Source organism: Anser cygnoides, chromosome 17 (assembly GCF_040182565.1).
Source record: "Anser cygnoides isolate HZ-2024a breed goose chromosome 17, Taihu_goose_T2T_genome, whole genome shotgun sequence".
Lineage (NCBI taxonomy): Eukaryota > Metazoa > Chordata > Aves > Anseriformes > Anatidae > Anser > Anser cygnoides.
In genome coordinates, this window is record NC_089889.1 from 3,869,764 (window position 1) to 3,886,495 (window position 16,732).

Here is a 16,732-nt window from a genome sequence, read left to right on the forward strand (position 1 = left end):
CATTTTAAGAGCAGCGATTCTGATCTCACATGATAAGCTAAATCCAAACCTCCCGAGGCTGCAGCCCAGAGAGCAAACAGCTCTGTCTTTCACCACTTGGAAAGTGGGGCTCTGGAAGCAGCCTTCTGGGAGCCCAAGAGCTTTGCCGAACCGTGATCAGCTATAACATAACCAGGAGCCTTCCCATAACTAGTTAGCAGCCACCAGCCAGACTGAACACATTGTTCAGACTGCTGTCTCACGAGCAGGGCTTGCAGTGATGGATTATGTTTCCGTAAAAAAAGGAGGGGAGGAGGTAGCAGCCGTGACAGTGACTGTGGTTGGTAGGAACTGGTCTTAGCTGCAGAGCAAGAGATGAAGGGAGGAGGGGGCTGGAGCTGCATTGTGCTGCTTTGTTAGTGCTGACACCACGACAAACCAGAGCTTGGAAGAAATTCGATTGTGTGTTTTCTCCCCCTTCCCTCTCTCAACCCACCACATTTCTCATGGAACAAGAATCCTATCCTTTGCCCAGCTCTACCGCTAGAGCACTAACGCTTTGGCTGTGGCGGTGAATTAAGTCTGGGTCCCTGAGAAAGCTCTTCCAAGGCACAGTGAAGATTTTGTTTGTTGGGGTCTAACCCATGTGGCAGCTCATAGCTGCCACGGTTGTGAAATTGTGCTTTTTCTTTTCTTTTCAAGCACCCCGTATGAAGCAAGGATAGCAGGGCTGTTCAGAGAGACTATTCTTAATGGTCTGAAAATAAACCCAGTATTTTTCTTGGCTTGTAGAGGAAAATGGTTACCTTGATTGAAACTTGGTTCTAACATACATTTCAGACAGTAATGAAGACTGCAGATATGAGACATGTACAGGCTCTGTTACACAAACCTTCACAGATGTATTTTTTTTCTTTTATTCTCCTCCTTTTTTCCCTTCTCTACCCAAAACGCTGCCTGGTATAGCTAGGAACCTTCAATAGCTTGTTGGGAAAAGGAGCTTTGAGGTGCAAATGTTGAGAGCCACCTTTTATTCTTTGCCATACTGACAAAGGTTAATGAAACAGCTGGCATTTCATCAAGGCCAGCACTGAAAATTAGGGACAGAGCTGCCATTAAAAATAACCAGATGCATGTGCTTCTATCCCTGACACACCGGTCTTGAAATATCTCCCTCTTGGGCTGTACAGCTTCCAAGGAATAGCAGGAAATTGCAATTGTTACACTGTCCAGAGAATGGATTTAATTTGTACTGTTTTATCCTCCCTGTTGGAAACTATCCTCTTTTTTCTTCCACGCCAGCTAAAAAGAAAAGGAAAAAGGAAAACAATCCAACAAAACCAGCACATTTCTCTATAAAGCTTTCCATGCAGTTGAAGCATGGTCTACCATAAAGCATGCACACTTCCTCTACTAGAGGAATGGATTGCATTATGCAGGGCTTCTTGCAACATAGCCATATAGATCATATTATGTGCAATATCGCAGCAGTTTAATTAAAGTCAGTTTGAAAGCCACTGGTTAGTTAGTTCAACCAGCACACGGAGTTGATGCTAGGGATGTGGGTATATATTTGCTAAAGGAAGGGCTGCTGTCTTGTGATGAGAAAGAGCTGGTAAAAGGGGTTAAATGAGTGCTGTCTGGCCACGTGAAGGCAAAGCCAGAAGATTACAGTTAAAACAGTCTGCAAGGGGGGAGTTAAATTGACCTTTGGATAGAAAGGAGGAAAGAAGCTGCCGTACAAGTAACACTTTGAATTGCCCAGCAGCGATTGTCCAAGCAGGGGCTCAGGAGCTCTGGCTGGTTTAGATTAGATCAGCAGGCACCAGTTTCTTACTAAGGCCATCACATTGCGTAAGTGAAGTTTAAGAGCTGGGCAAGTTAAGAGCATGCACACAATGGTGATGTTGCTCCAACTGAAGGGCAGTTACTTGTTGAGCAACCATAATTTAATTGCATTTCATCACATGCCTGTACAAGGAGGTTTGCATTCATCTAAGTCACCTGTTTTCCTTAAGTAGGTACAGCTCTGGCTACGCAGGTGGACCCAGCCTTCGGAAGGACAGGTTGCTGGCCTGGGCAGACAACAAAGAGTTGAAGGCTTATCAGGGCTGAGCAACACTAGACACATTTTTCAAAGGGGAATTTTGTACTCTTGTGACATCACAGTGGGAATATATTTGGCCCTGTTAAGACTGGAAAGATGATTGCAGTGATTGAGTTACAGAGGCGTAATGAATTACCACTGCTCATCAGCTGAGCTGCGGTAACCGACTCTGCCTGTTGAATGCACAAAGTACAATGTGTTAGCTCAAGGCTAATTTCAAGCAGAGTGAGGCATAATGTGGTTACCCAGAGCAGAAGCTGGCCTGAACCCATAGGCTAAAACCCCCTTGCTTTTGGAAAAGTACCTCGTAACGTTAATTGGCTCCAGAAGGCTTGGTTTAACAGCTTATCTGGCTCCAGAAGTGCAGTGATCCCCAAGCTCACATGAGGACCAAAGGTGGCTGCTCACTTAGAGATGTGCAGTCCTGTTCCAGCCGAGCTCTGAACCCGTATCGACAACACAGTCCCTAGTCTGGCACCAGAAGCAATTTAGTACCGACTCAGGAGGGAGGAATTGTAAAAACGCAGTGAATCATTAACAGCCCGAACCTGGGAGGTCTGAAGGAGGTCAGCAAGAAGGACGGCGGCTGTGCAGCGAGGCCGTGAGGAAGCGCTGGAGCTGCTCTGCTCCGGCGCTCCCACCCCGAGGTGATCTGGCTGGAAGCAGATGAAAGCAGCCTGGGGAGGCATGGTGAATCACTGCTGTTGGGAGCCGTTCCCTCTTTCAGCAGCGACTGTAGCCAAGAGCTGAAGTGACTCATGATTGTTTCGGCTGAGGGTGGGAGGCAGACAGAGGATGGCACAGCCCTAATCAATGCTTGTCGTGGGGCCAGGCCACATCGGGTCCGACAGCAGCCCCAGGGCAGGACAGCTGCAGGCCCAGCACTGCTGGGGCTGCCATTGCCAATGTTGTTGGCTCATTACCTAAACAGTCTTTCTGGCTACCTCTTCTGCCTCCTAAAGCTTCATTCTCCCCTCTCTAGAGAAAAATAGGAGCTTCAAGAAAACTTATCTCTCCAGCTATCTTCAGCCCCATCCTGTCCATGAGGGGTGTTGAAAGAGGGAGGACGTGGAAGGGAGAGGGGATCAGAGAGCAGGGGTGGGAAAGTGAAGCAAAGGAGAGAGCAGGGGTTGGAGGGGAGAGAGCGATCTGGCAGGGGGCAGGCTCTGATGCTGGGGTCTGTGGTGCTGAAAACCAGCACTGAAATTGGGCAGTGAGGCAGAAAGGAGGGGCTGCAAGCACAGATGGGGCTCTGGCTGCTGTTCGTGCAATCTCCCTTGAGGGGCTCCTAGCTTGACGTGGCCTGCAAAAATGTCCAGAAATCCTGGGCACCTTTATAATGGTCTGGACAAAACTTCCAGCAAGAATGAAAGGCCCAGAAAAACCTGGTTCCATGGAAGCCCTACACAAAGAGCAGCTAATCCTGGACCTTGCTACCTGCCACAGCACATTACACCCCCCCCCCAGCTGACCCCCAGCATGGAGCACAGCTCCTTCGCGTAGCATCAGGACCGCAGCCGACAGATCTGTGTTAGTGTTCAAGAGGGCTCTTACCAAAGGGGAGCTCTGGGAGGTGGGGTGGAGAGCAGGCAACCATCAAGCCCTTTTATAGCTGGTCCCAGAGGATTTTGTTTTCCTGCTATTTTTAAGTTGAACAGGATTGAGTTTCACTGCAGGAAATAGTTCTTCTCCTCCCTCCCACCCACCTTTCTCTTTTCTACAGCACGCTGGAAGAGCAGTCTGCTGTATGCTGCAGGTTTCCGAGAACCAGACAGTCAAAATGAAGACAGGGCACTTGCTATCTGCAACCAGGGAAGCAAAGGGCGAGAGACTTGAGAAGAGAGGCCCCTGTCTGCAAATGCACAAAATGTTAGTGTGTATGAGCTGGTGAGATTCATCATTCCCCATTCCTTTTGACTGGGCTCAGATTGTAACTGGGGTCTCAGAAGAGGTTTATGTGAAGCCCCTAAAGATGGGTTGTTCATATCCATGGAAGTTGCCCTGCCTTTCCTAGCAGAGCAACATCACAGAAAGACCTCAGGGTGCGAGCACAGCAACCTGCACTCCATGAATCTCTTTTGCATATCACTTGCAGAGCTGGACATTTGCAACAGACCTCGAATATGGGCTTAACTTTGCATTCCTGTTAGAAACAAATTCATTCAATCAGTGCAATGCTCCTAAAACCTCGACATGTGTGGGCTGTGCTAACATTGTGACATGGATTCCTGCACACCAATAAATCTGCACCTTGTCGCAGATGCAAAACGGGCAGGCAACACTCATGTTCTGGTCAAGATGCACGTAAGCCATCAGACTTGAAGCTGGAGCTCAATTCCCAGCCCATCACCTAGGATTTAGAGCAGGGGTCTGGCTAATTAACAACAGCCTGTCAGACACTGTCTACAGTACACCGACTTTTAATCCACAGAATTCACAGCCCTGCAACAACTCCCTCAGTCCTTCCCCATTCTGCTGATACCGATCAATTTTGCTCACCAGACACAAACCCACCTTTCCTGCAGTGAGCCCGAGGCAAGGCACAACTCATTTCTCCCATTTTCCTTGCAGTGACAGTGCAGACAATGCCTCCTTTGTAGGTGCTTCTACATGCCTGGTAGAAAACCTATTGGAGACTAGCACAGTTATATTAATAATCTCCTGTTTATTATTCCTCCTGGCACAGGGCTTGCCATTACCTTCCTAGCTCAGGCAATGTTTTCCATTCATCTTTTCTCAGCCAGGTGTTTGCTCATTTGCAGCAGGGGGCTTCAAAAGAGACAAAGCTGCAATTGATGGGAAAAAGAAGACCAGGCTGCTGCCAAGATGGGTCCTCCCTGGGGACGTTCATAGCCCTAGAAATGGTTATTACAAAGTCTTTCAACCGTGGTTCTACACACCTGCTAAAAAAGCCTTGACTTCGCTTTCATTGGACCTGTCTTTCTGATGACCTTTGTTGGGCACCTGTTAGTCAAACACTTTTTGGGTTCACATCCTTCCAATGCAGCCAGTCTTGTGCAAATAACTATTTCCCACTCTACTGAACCCAAAGGCCCAGCTCCTCTGGGGTGTGCAGGAGGGCTGTGCCTGCAGTGGGACAATCCCCTCAAAGTGCAGGGTCTGATATTTTGTTTCTGGCCTACAGCGTGATGTTAGTGTGGTTTCAGGCAGATTCGAGCATGGGCTTAAAGTGCAATAGCTCTTTCTTACCAGCTCCGCGCACAAAGAATTCCTTGTGTAGGGTAGGGGAATCCAAAGACAGCGAGTTACTACTTGGGAATAACTTCACACAGACCAAAGCAGAATCAGGTGCTGCCATATGGGCACACCTGAGCACAGACACTGAGCAGCAGCAGGTAGGGCTACTGAGTACACAAACCCGAGCAAGTGCCTATTAACGAACATGCAACACAACTGCAGAGCAGAATCCAACAGAGACTCATCTGCAGAGGCCTGTTTCAAGAAAGTTTAAGCACATATCTGCTTGCATTGCTTCTATTAGGATAGCACAGAATAACTAGGTACATGCATCTCCTAGGATCTCTGCTCAGCATCACAGAGGTTTAAGGATTAAGTTAGGTAAATTTATTGTTACCAACCTCGGATAGCTTTCTGCACATCTGCAATGTATGGTTGTAGTCTGGAAAGACCGAATACCTGATCATACACGTGATTCAAAGTAGGAATTCACTTTGCCTGTTTCAGTACCCTTTGTAAATTTGTACATCCTTTGTACAAAGAAGGGATCCTTTGTGCAGAAGGGCTCCATACTTAAGGACCAATTTCCTTTACCTTATACGTAAGGACCAATTTCCAAGTGCCTATACTGTCTTGTCTCCTATCCCACGACCTTCTGGCTCTGCTAGTTAGCTTGTTAACTCTGGGCCCACCCTCACATTTAAACAAAATCCAAAAGGGCACGTCAAATTAACCAAGTTCTTGGCTTTGGCTCAGGTGTAGAGCTTCAGAAACACCCACTCCCTTCATGTGACACATTGGTCTGGGAGATACGGCCTCCTCTCCAGAGCTGGGTACATTTCAGGTGGATAAAACTTGAACGGGGCAAAACCTTCCATTTCTCATTCAGTCAAAGCTCACAGTATGAGCTGCAGCAGTACAGCTGCAGATGTGGCAAGCCTTCTGCAAAATACTTTGGGCTAGAAGACTTCTTGGCAGGGACTGCTTTTAGAGTCACGGTATCTCCCCCTTTTTAATTGCATGAGGGCAAGTAGGATAAGTCAAATACTTTGCTGGAAAGTGGTGGAAACATGGAATCCTGAAAACTGAGCAAGATGCGCAGGACAAACTAAGAAGATCAGATTTGAGCTTGCAAAACAAATCCAGCTGGTGGAGGGAAGACGTGAATTAAAGCAGACACAGAGCAAGAGTCCAGCTGGGAAACAGACCACAGCTATCCTGGAGGAAAAGAGAGCTTTTCCAGCCCACCCTTCCCTGCACTTTCACGGCAAAGCCTCACAGATTTTGAACTAGAACTGCCCTCTTCCTCCTCCTCCGCTCCCACATGGACGGGCTGTCTGGGACATTAGCTCAGCTCTGCTCAGGTCCCACTAGGTTCTCTCTTCCTGTGGCTCCCAGGCTCTGGTAACAGATATCTCTGAGGCATGAGATGAACCCATCACATTGTGGTTATTTCAGTTCCTTCCCTTTTGTCTGCTTTCTGGAGCCAACACGGGCTCCTGGACACAGATCACCCGGCTTGGCCAGGGTCCTCACCAGGGAAAGACCCAAGTCATTGCTGTTCAGACTCTACAAGTCCTGAACTCTCATTAGTAGTGTGAAATTGCTGCCTCAGTCACAGGAATTCACTCTGGTAATCCCATGCACAATCACGAGCTGGCTGCTCAGCAGGATTCGCATCTTATGATCACAGGGACAAGCTCCTTCTCCACTCCCTTGGCCCTCCAGAAAAGCTGGAAAGGAGCTGCAGTAAGCTCTTTGTGTTCCAGCAGGGTCACTCTTTGCCCTGCCTCCCAGAGAAATGGGCACAGACCCTGGGCTGCTGGTACAGCCCAGCAAGTGGCAGCGGCACCCACATCCAGGAAAGACACTGGAAAAAGGCCCTAGGAAAAAAAGTGAAGAGCACTGCAGCGCAAAGAAGAAAAAGGAGGGGAAATGCTGCTGGCTAAGTCTCTTCATTCAGAGGTTATTACTTTGTAAATACAGCTCTTGCTCCTACTATATTTTCACCCCTTGGCATCACAGAGGAGCTATAAATATAGGTACTGATTATGCCAAAGTCTGGGGAAGGTGCTACAGCCTGCCTCAAAATGCGGGCTGGCACCCGTCATGTGCAAAACAAGAATGTGCTGTTCTTCTATGCAGGTCTTAACATTTCAAGCCAGACAGAGGGAACAAATGCCCACAAACCACTTTATCATCATCAGAGACTAGCGAGACCTCATCTACATGCCTGCAGCCCTAGAATCTTTCCATGAACATTTCCAACGTGCATACTGCAAAAGAACATTTTTGTCCTTGGAACAGCACCACGGCAGGAGACTCTCACCCAAGGAGGGATGTCTAGGCTTGGCTCACAGCACTCTCCAACCCTGAGCACAGTTTGTTTTTCTTCTGGGTGCAGGAGAAGGTAGGCAGCAAGGAGCTAGGTCCTTCCGTTCAACCTTCAGAGCTTCTTCACAGCTCAGTGCTACTCGAATCAAATGCCAGCTCTGCTGTGCGACTGAGAACCCCGAGAGGTTTACACAGGCACTTTGGGCAATTTGGAAGTTTACCACCAGGCAGCCCCTGGGTAACAACATACCTGTAAATACCATGGGCAGGAAAATGGGCTTTTGTGTGTGTGTGCAGTAGGTTCATAGTGATAATGCTGTCTGGATTTGCAACTGTCTAGACAATGGGAAAATTAGCATCATGAAACTGGATAGTTTTGTGAAATGCCCAGCCAAATATCTGGGAAATATTTTTGTAATGGTTCTCCTCAGAGGGAGATATGAGCCTGAGCCGTCCATTAGAGATGCAGTTCTTTTGTCTTGCTTTCTGGTCTGGTACAGAGGGCTTTTACTGAGCCTGCTGAGCCTCATCTGCCATGCTTTTCAGCCAGATGCCGGGTGCTACTGCGGAGGAAAATAAGCCCACAGCACAAGCACGGCAAATGAGCTTTCTGTAGGATGGAATTGCTGCTTTTCTCGCATGGAAAAGAAATTTCATCCTTAAAACTGGAGGTTAGGACCTCATGAGCAGTGTTTTACATCTGGAGACAAACAATTAAAAGCCTGTGTCTCCCCAGCTTGTTTCACAGCATACAACAAAGTCCAAATGATTTTTAGGTTGCAACACTTAGCTACTGCTCCCTGTGGGGTAAAAGCTCACAGAGAGCAAGCAAGACTCATTCTGAACTTCCAGCCTGGAGCCCTGGGAGCCGTTTTCTTAAATGATTCATCTTCTCAGAGAGGCACGGGGATCTCTCGTCTCAGCTAGGACAAGAAGATGCAGCAACCAGGACTGTGTTTATGGCGAGGGCTCGGAAGTGATTTGTCTCCACGGTGTCTGTGAAAGGCCCTCCTCAGAGCTGTAAAGACAAGTTCTGCCACTATGGTTCTTGCTCCTGCAACAACCCTAGAAGCACTGGTTCAGAGTTGGTGCCAGTGGGAAGAGGGAGGGAGGCAGGACCTGTGCTTCCTCAGATGGCAGATACATGAGGCTTTTGCAGTATCTCCATCCTGTGAAGAAATCAGAACAAGCTCAGACCACAGTGGTTCCTGGGAGTCCTTACACAAAGGTAACAAGCCTGCTGCAGCCAAGCCCTTCTCAGAAAGGCACCAATGTCCACAAGGAGAAAACATCAGATCCGCACCTGGAGGCAGGTTTCCCCAGACCAGGAATTTGCTTCAGTTCTGATTGTCACTTCATTGTCCTGACATTTAAATAAAAAACATGAATGGAACAGGACAATACAACACCACCTTCCTTTGCTTCTCTGAAAAACCTTCAAAAAGGGTAGGGGAGACCAGACAACAAGCACCTCATCTTTACAGAGCAAGGATGTTATCTTCCCTTGAAAGGAATGGGCTGTCAATTCATCTAAGGACAGCAGAGTTTAGGTAGTGGCTCAGTATTATTGATGATTGTCGGCCAGGGAACCTTTGGCTTGGTTTACCTTGTGGGAAGCCTTGAAAAACTGCTCTGAGCTTTCAGTGGATGTGTTATACAAATAAACAGAATAATATTTGCAAGCCCTGTGTAGATTCCAGGAAAATGTGGTGCTCAGACTGGGGCTTCTCCCTATGAACGGCAGTGGAGGCTTTCTTTCAGTGTCGACAATGACAACCAAAGGTCTGGATACAAAACACAGAAGGACTTTTAATGCAGAAGCTGAAGTTGCCATAGGTCACTTTTAGAGAGAACTCACATGTTCTTCTGCGAGGGATTGTGTGATGTTTCTGGATGCTGTTCAGCAGCAGTTGAAAGAGATCTGGAAGGAGAGTGTGTTGTAGCATGGGGTTTTGAAAGCAACAGACCTGGCTAATCTGGGGAGGGAGATGTATGGTAAGGGATAATTTGCTGTGGGAGGCACGGCCAGAGTCACGCTGGTGCTAACAAGGAAGTGCCAGGAGAATCAGTGCTTGTTTGGATGTGGGTGGCTTGGCTGGCTAGGGCGTTAAGCTGGTGCAGTGCCCCAGAGCACCCACAAGAGGAAACTTGAAACAGAAGCCAGAGCAAAGGATTGAGCTACTGACCTTTTCTGTACTGAAAGACTCCTGTGGCATGGGGACACTGCTGATCCACAGCCAAAAACAAAGCCTTCAAAACACAGCATGCAGGAAACGACTGGCACACAGTATGTTGTCAACCAGACCTCCGTGTACCCGATGGGCGTGTGGAGAGAACCATACGAGCCACCAGGGACAGAAACAGGTCTTCCCCTCCAGCAGGGCACAGCTAAAGCACTCACAAAACCTGAGGAAAACAGGTCCTGGGGTATACTGAAAATGAGAAGATGCCCTGCACTGATCCCACCATGTCATCTGTCAGCGAGGAAGGAATTTTATTACAGTTGTGCTGGCCTAGCTGAATTTGTTCTCTCAGAGACAGCGGAGGCTTAAATGGAGAATCTGGGGTCCTGAGAATAACTGTTACGGGAAAAGCTCTTAGCTCCTTGACTGGCCCTGATTTCTGATGAGGCGCCCCCAGTGCAGCGACACAAGATGCAGAGCAGCACCCACAAGGCAGCCCCAGTGGCACCCTAAGAGACAGCTTGGATGAAGAAGGGAGGCCAGAAACGAACGCAGGTAAATGCAATCTAATGTTGAATTGGCCTGCAATATTTGGAATTCGTTCAATTGTCCCAAGGGGTTGCACTTTGCCTAAACTGACCCAAGTGAAACATTTTATTTGTGTTTTCTTGACAGAAATATTGAGAAGTTGCTACAACAGCAAAGTCTCAGAGAAAGAGGGGCAAGGCTTTGCCCCATACACTCAGGATTCAAACCAAGGAGGCCTACTTTGCTCTGGAGATGAGTGCAGGAGCAGTTCAGAGAAACCGAACAAAATAAAAGCCTCTGCCCCCCATTTTATGTCAGAGGAAGATGGTATTTAAATACTTTTCAGATATCTTTGAAAGAATTTCCTACTCATGACAAAACAGCAGCACCAGAAAGCTAACATTCCTGTGCTGCAGATTCTGTTGTTGTTTGACTGTTCTGAGCTATTTCCTTGCTCCCATCCATCACAACACTGACTGGCTCATTTTTTCCCCCCTCCAGTTTTTGTAGAACTAATCTTTTAAGTTTTGTGGAGTTAATCTTGGCTCATGGCACACACCCCACATCTGTTTTTTCTAGGCTTTACCATTTGACTCGGAATGATTGTGTTTTAACTTCATCCCCCCACTGCTACCGTCAAGTTTCAAAACAAAGCACTCCCACCACCAAGGCATACCCAATGCCTGCGAAGGTACCTGTCCCCTCACCTCCTGGTACCGAAGAGTGGAAGGTTACTCTAAGAATTTCAACTGCTTATTTATTATTCTTTAAGATGATATGGTGAGAGCTGACAACATAAGTTAAGTACAATTATTCTTTATGAATGAATTTTCAAAGCTCTCCTTTTGGTTCTTACCCAAGATCCTTTGAAAGCACATTGTTAAGCACACACACTGGTCAGTGGGACTTGACGTACTCTTTCTGGGCACGTTGTTCATGCTGCCTTTTGAAATCAAGACCTGATAAATGTCCATCCCTCTTGGGCAAGTTGCCAAAGACTTTGAGGGGAGCCTGGCTTTGGACCGAAGACCTCACCACTGCATGTCCCAAAGTGACCATGACTTGCCAGAACCAGCAGGTAGAAGGTACTTGGTCTCTCAAAGGTCTCCCAAAACAAGCTTTTAAAACTATTAGCCCTCTTTGAAAACGTAAGGCCTTAGCTGCTTAACGCCCTTCTTGAATTTCACTTAGGGCAATTGGAAGGGAAAAATACTGGTTTCAGTAGGACAACTCCAACATTAGAGATAGGATATGATTAAGCAAGAGCATGTCCCCTGAGCACGTAGTCAGAGAAGCTCTGCTGAAGCTCTGCAGACTCGTGACCTTCAGTTAAATTTGGCTAAATATATCTGGAGTGGATATGCTTTCTACCACTCTGCATCTGGTAAGACAGTTAATAAATACTTCTTTCAGCATCATCTTTCCTGTGGTATTTTGCTCATTCTAATTCTGCTACTAGGCAGAACTCAGAAATGCAGGAATGTGAAAGTTAGAGGGAAGGTTTTGTCCCAAGTGCAAACCAGTCTGGGCTCCAGTGCACATTTCCTTGGGTGTGGGAGTCAAAACCCAACAGAAGAGATGAAGGCCACAGGTTAAAGGCAAATCCCTGCCGGGGTAACCTCCCTTTCCTGGCCTCTCAGCACTGCAGAGTCCTGACCACCTCTGCTGGGTTAACCCAAGCGCTGGATGGCTACAGAACTCAAATAGTAGCATCAAAAAAAAGTGAAAATAAATTTTGAATGCTGCTATTCGGTAACTTAATTACCCTGAAGAACAAACAATGAGGGAAACAGTTTATCATAGGGGCAAACTATTATTATTTGGGGAAGAAAGGTGAAGTCTTTAAACTTTTGTACAGAGTAAGCTCTCTGGTTGCAATTAGGAAATGTTAGCTCAGTCAGGCATGGAGAGCTCTTCCTTGCCAATGTCTGAGTCTTGTTTTGTCTCTGATAATTCCACACTCTGCTTTTAAGAGACAGCTCATGTTTGATGGTAGTGGGTTCAACATATAAGGCTAAATGCTGTCCTGGCAGAGTATGACCCTTAAAAAAAAAGATAGGGAGGGAGAATTTTCTTTTTTTTTTTTTTTTTTTAAATTCTCTTACTCAAGCACAAAGGAACAGCTTCACTAAAATATCTTAGCTGTGTTTTGAAATGCAGAAAAACGAGGGATCTTCAAAATTCTACCATTCTTTGCTATGAATGGTACCAGAATATGGCTTGTATCAGCATACAGGGCCAAAGCAACGCCTGCAAGAAACACTGGCATTGAGTTCAGCAGAAGCAGGCCCCATGCCTGTTCTCTCTTGGTTTGTTATGGGAGACATGTCCTTGCTGCAGATACTGTTCAGTGTTTCCACTTTCTCCATTCAGGTTTCCCTGTTCTGTTCCCTGTTCCCAGCCCTTGTCAATTATAAGCCCAAGAGTCATTCATGACCATTAGAAGAACAGCAGCAACTGACTGAACCAGCGGTACCACGTATTTCCTGCAACAGTGACCCCACATAACTCTGTTGTTATGCCAACAATAAATGCCACATAACAAGGAATTAATCCACTCCACCCTCAGTCAAACCCTGCTGACATTAATCCTTACAGCTCCTCACTGTATAAGGAAGCCTGGGGCGAAGAACAATCCATTTCTTAGAGTCATTCCTGCAAGGGGTTGTATGAAAACAGGGAAAACTATCAGGCAGAATAGCTGCGTTTGAACACCTCCCTCTAAATATGTACTTGGCTGCAGCAAGGAGGAATTTGGAGAGATGGCTGTTGAATGGACACATGGATGCATTTTAGTGCAGTATAACACAACAGGACTCCTTGGAAGTGAGCGTTCCTCACTTCACTTGGCCCAGAATTCCTCGTGTCTCCTTGCAGCAGGTGGCCCTTGAAGTCCAGGGAGCTCCAAGCCACCCTGCTGCCTGTAAGATGGGGTTGAGCCCCCATACTGCTCACTGGCCTCAAGCCTCCTATACTCATTCCTTCTTCCCACCCCCCAACACAAAACCCTTGACAGAGCAGGCGCGCCTTGGAACATCTAAGAAACCCCAAAAATCTAGACTTGGGAAAAAGCAGGTGGAGAGTGAGAGCAACACATTTACAGTGGTCACCTGAGTGCAGCACTACACAAAATACCAAGAGGAAGAGTTGAACATTACTTTTTTTTTAAACTACAGATGGGCTGCATTAACCACAAAGGAAACACAAGAAGAGCTTGTATCTGGAAGTAATAACAAACATTTGCATAACATGCACGGTGCATTCAGTGCTAGCAGGAGGTGCTGCACGAACAGTCCAACAGGCTGAGGACCTTCTTTGTCAATGGAAGTGCAAAACTAGAAGCCTCCTCCTAAAAGCGGCCCGAAAGCAGCTAATTGGAAAAGAAGGTGGGTCAGCCTCCCAAGCACAGAAACCGTTTCATCTCTCAGTGTCTACACAGCTTCCATGTAACCTCCGTACTGTGTGGCAACCACTTTCAGGATTCCATAGGAAGATACACAGAGCAAATTCATATGACCCAAAAAAACTACAAAAAGTTTTAGTACTTAAACCTGTGCTGAAATTTAGGCACACAAGTGCTCTCAGTGGTGGTATAACAGCCTGTCACACAGGAATACCACAGGCTGGGTCTGAAAGCTGCATAAGTGCAGTGATACAAATATGCTGGTGTAGCAATACCAGTCTTCCTCTCCACTCTATCCTGGAGATTGCCAGCACAGCTTCTTTCCAGCACTCTACGCTGCCTCTCTCACATGTGTTGAGGTTGTAATAAATTCCAACTATTCTCTCCTGCAGGCATCAGTCAACTGTAGATGGCTTGAGTCAACAGAACTTCAAGTCATTTCAAATAAGTCAGACTCCTTTATCTACCATCTCATCCCTTTTTTCTTCAGAGGATGATGTAAGAATGGATCCATCAGGCCCGTAACATATAGGATCACCCAAAGCTACCTCCTCACAAGCTGTTGCCGCATGTAACATCAGGGAACAAGCCTTGTTCTTTAGCATAAGTAATTAAGGGGCTGCGTATTTTGGAGCAAAGGGAGTGTGGCTGAAATTCTTCCCTTGCTGACATTCCACAGCGCTAAGCTGTTGTGGCAGGCACCAGGAGCAACAAATGTAAAGTCAAAGGCATTGTAATGTAAGGAAAGGTTGGAGAAACCCAAACTGAGTTGTCATAATAACATGAGCCAGAATTCATTACCCTTGTAACTAAAAAGAAACTACTGATATTCCAATTTCCACCCATAAATAGCTGTAGTTGGGGCTCTGAGTTTAAAAAGAGTTGAATGACTTACCATATGTTGTACTGGGTGGTTTCAGTCGGAAGTCCACAAAGGATCAGTTAGACAGCAATTTTTCCTGTTGAGACAAAAACTAAGAGGTAAAAACTGCCTTGCCAAGCCCAGAAGATAAGCACAAAGACACATTGTTTTAAATCACAGGGGAGCAGAGTATGCTGGATCACATAAGGCACAAAGCAAATACAGACTCTTTGGGTGTTTAGACTACCGCTTGTCTGCGTTTTTGCAAGTTGGGTTGAATGAAAAACAATTTACAAGGAGTTCAGGATTACTGCAGACATGCCAGAGAGTCTCAGCAGCACAGTGAGTTGTTTAACCAGGGAAGCGAGCTTATTTACAGGTAAAGGTTCCAGGTGTTTAAAAGGCAACGAGGAGATGCAGCTCAAAGAGTGTGGTAGTGAGGAGCTGGCTCACAACTTCACAGCAGCTAGCTCTTGTCCTGCTTTTCCCCTATCACATGTGATGATGTCCAAACCGCTTGGCAAATGGGTCCCACTGCAGCTTCCTGCCTTTATCCTGGACAGCTTCATTCCTGGAGATGCAGCAGTGAAGGGCATGGCCAGCAGGAGACATCCCAGGTTTTCCCTGGCCTGTTTCTCTGTCAGGGATCTGCTTTGTTCCCGTGCCCTGCGCATCCCATTTACCACCAGAAACAGACCTGGCATCCAGGTTTTCTAGTCCAGGAAACCATGAGTTTACTGATGGAGGAGGCGTACAAGAGGCATGGAGAACCAGCAGAGGCCTTGCAGACGCTTCACACTGGTTACTCAGTAGATCAGTCCTGGTGCCCTCCATGGGAGAGGCAGGTTGTTTCAGTCACAGAAGACTGCAGACAGCGACTGATGGTGGCTGTAGCAATGTCTGAGACTCAACAACTTCTGCCTTCACATCTCTTCCCCTTTGCCTGCAGAGACTGCAGGTTCTCTAGGGCATGGCATATCTTTTACCTTCTATACTTGCAGGCAGCATTGCAACGCTTACCAGGATCTATGGAGTATCTGTCAGCAAAGCAGTAAGGGGAGACTTTTCCTTACTCCCAATTTATCCCAGTAATAGACCAGTGCAGGACGTACCCAGAGTGTATTTGCCAAGCTGGTTTAAACAAATATGAGGAAGCTCCATGAAGCAGGTCCCCTGGCTTCCCTCAGACAGCTCTACCTAACCAGCTCCTGAAGGTCCCAGCCCAGAGGTTAAAAGGCAGGAGGGGAGCAAACAGCATTGGTTTTGTGTGACGCAGAGGGCTGAGAAATTTTGAAAGACAAATTATTCAAAATAAAAAGTAGTGCAAAAACAGATTAGAAAACTACTGTGCCGTGACTATTAATGAAGCGACAGAAAATATCAATCACTCCCCAGCCTCTGAAGCTTGCTGCGAGAGAAGAATTAGGAGATTTTATGTTCCAAGTACCAGGAAACCGCAGGGCCCTGGTGCCTAGTTCTCAAAAGAACACTGTTTGAATCACAGGGAGGAAAGCAGAGTGCTGCAAAGAGAGCCAAAGGCAGGGTTTAAAAATAGCAGCTTTCAGTCTTGTATCTTTTTTCTTCTTCTTAAGAGCCTGGATATAGGATCAAGTTAGAGGGTGGATGAAGAGAGCAGATTAGCCCTTGTGGAGAGAGTGTTCCTAAATACAGTACTGCTGCTGGGGCGTGGTGGTGGGGTCTCAATATCTGGGGAAAATGTGGCACCGTTCTACCACCTCCCATCCAAAACAACACAAGAACACATTGTAATTCTGGAACGATTCTGACCCTGGCTGCATTTTGGGACTATGAATGCAGACAGCAGAGGAGAGGGGGACACAAGAGGGACTGAAGTGGAAAGCTGGCAGTAATGATGGGTATGATGGATGCTTCCCCCGAGTCCAACCTAGGAACAAGCCATGCACAAGGAATGCTGCATCCTGCTTACACTTCCTAGGCATGCCCTGGCCTGAAATGCTGAGGGATTTCTGTACCCTATTAGTGGTGGCTGCAAAGTGGGCTTTCTTGTAATTTTAGAGACCAGCAGCACAAAGCTACTTTGGAGAGAACGATGCCGTTAAGGTATATTATGGTACAGCAGCAGGAAACAATTTCTGGTGCAGCTAGAAAAAAAACAC

The 16,732-nt window shown here is 46.9% G+C and overlaps 1 protein-coding gene across 3 annotated transcripts in view; it reads right to left on the reverse strand.

The window, feature by feature from the left end:
- CCDC92 (coiled-coil domain containing 92) overlaps nucleotides 1-16,732 on the reverse strand; it is a 114,968-nt gene that overhangs the window by 44,158 nt on the left and 54,078 nt on the right. For all 3 annotated transcript variants that reach the window (XM_066979251.1, XM_066979249.1, XM_066979252.1), the window contains one exon: nucleotides 14,628-14,691. The gene's annotated coding sequence lies outside the window, so the exon portion shown is untranslated. The remainder of the gene's footprint in view (nucleotides 1-14,627; nucleotides 14,692-16,732) is intronic.